This window comes from Delphinus delphis, chromosome 13 (assembly GCF_949987515.2).
Source record: "Delphinus delphis chromosome 13, mDelDel1.2, whole genome shotgun sequence".
NCBI lineage: Eukaryota > Metazoa > Chordata > Mammalia > Artiodactyla > Delphinidae > Delphinus > Delphinus delphis.
Genome location: NC_082695.1, coordinates 8,866,345 through 8,868,335, shown reverse-complemented (window position 1 = coordinate 8,868,335; position 1,991 = coordinate 8,866,345). Strand labels below are relative to the sequence as shown.

Genomic DNA, 1,991 nt, shown 5'->3' with positions numbered 1-1,991 from the left:
CTCCAGCATTTGCTGTTTGTAGATTTTTTGATGATGGCCATTCTGACCTGTGTGAGGTGATACCTCATTGTAGATTTGATTTGCATTTCTCTAACAGTTAGTGATGTTGTTGAGCATCTTTTCATGTATTTGTTAGTCATCTGTATGTCTTCTTTGGAGAAATGTCTATTTAGGTCTTCTGCCCATTTTTTGATTGGGTTGTTTGCTTTTTTAATATTGAGCTGCATGAGCTGTTTGTATATTTTGGAGATTAATCCTTTGTCAGTTGCTTCGTTTGCAAATATTTTCTCCTATTCTGAGGGTTGTCTTTTTGTCTTGTTTATAGTTTCCTTTGCTGTGCAAAAGCTTTTAAGTTTAATTAGGTTCCATTTGTTTATTTTTGTTTTTATTCTCATTACTTTAGGAGGTGGATGAAAAAAGATCTTACTGCGATTTATGTCAAAGAGTGTTCTGCCTGTGTTTTCCTCTAAGAGTTTTATAGTGTCTGGTCTTACATTTAGGTCTTTAATCCACCTTGAGTTTTTTTGTGTGTATGGTGTTCAGAAGTGTTCTAATTTCATTCTTTTACCTGTCCAGTTTTCCCAGCGCTACTTATTGAAGAGGCTGTCTTTTAAAAATATGGAACGGGCTTCCCTAGTGGCACAGTGGTTAAGAATATGCTTGCCAATGCAGGAGACACAAGTTTGGGCCCTGGTCCGGGAAGATCCCACATGCCGCAGAGCAACTAAGCCCATACACCACAACTACTGAGCCTGTGCTCTAGAGCCCGCGAGCCACAACTACTGAGCCTGCATGCCACAACTACTGAAGCCTGTGCAGCTAGAGCCCATGCTCTGCAACAGGAGAAGCCACCACAATGAGAAGCCTGCACACCGCAACCAAGAGTAGCCCCTGCTCACTGCAACTAGAGAAAGCCTGTGCGCAGCAATGAAGACCCAATGCAGCCAAAAATAAACAAATTTTTTAAAAAATTAGTTCATTAAAAAAAATTTTTTTAATATGGACCGCTTCACAAATTTGCATGTCATCCTTGCACAGGGGCCATGCTAATCTTCTCCGTATCGTTCTAAATTTAGTGTATGTGCTGCTGAAGCGAGCTTGCTTTTTCTTTCTTCCCTTCTTTCTTTCTTTCTTTCTTTCTTTCTTTCTTCCTTCCTTCCTTTCTTTCTCCCTCTCTTTCCTCCCTTCCTTCATTCCTCTCTTTCTCTCTTCCTTCCTTTCTTTCTTTTTCCCTTTCTTCCTTCCTTCCTTCCTTCCTCCCTCCCTCCCTCCCTCTCTCTCTCTCCCTTTCTTTCTTTCTTTCTTCCTCCTAAACTGCTCATAACCTGCTGATTGAAAACATGGACCCTGGAGCCATGAGTTCAAATCCTGGCTCCACCAGTTACCAGCTCTTGCCTTAGGCAAGTTGCTCAAGCTCTCTGTGCCTCAGTTTCCTCATCTATAAAGTGGGGATAATAATAGTACTGACCCTCACAGTACAGCCTCACAGTCCTTGGCCTCAGAGAACCTACATCCTAGAAGGGGAGACCAGCATTAAATGAATAATTATACAATTAATTGATAATTATTCTTGCCAAAGGGCAGAGGAGTCAGGGAATGTTTCCCATGCAATTGTGGCTTGTTTATTCATCTATTATCTCTTCCACTAGCTTATAAACTCCAAGAAGCCTGGGGTCATACATTTTATTTGCTAATGTTTACCTGGCTTTGGGAGGCACCCATTAACTAGGTTTGGATCAATGGATGAATGAATAAAGTGATGTTCCACTGGAGACCAGAAGGATGAGTTGGAGTAAACCAAGTGAAGAGAGTAGATGGAAGAGCAACCTAGGCAGAGGGAACAGCATGTGCAAAGGCCCTGTGGCTGAAAGGAGGTAGGAGTGTTTGAGGAAATAAAGCCAGGACAGTATGTCTGGAGCAAGCAGAGTGACAGGGAGAGTGGGGCAGGCTGCCCAGGGCCTTGGGAGCCCCATAGTATATTTTCTCTATCA

General features: G+C 42.3%; 1 non-coding gene across 1 annotated transcript; it reads right to left on the bottom strand.

Moving 5' to 3' along the window:
* Positions 1-993: 993 nt before the first annotated feature.
* Positions 994-1,096, bottom strand: LOC132436707 (U6 spliceosomal RNA). The gene has a single exon (XR_009521858.1). It is a non-coding gene; the product is annotated as a U6 spliceosomal RNA (small nuclear RNA).
* Between the last annotated feature and the right edge of the window lie 895 nt (positions 1,097-1,991).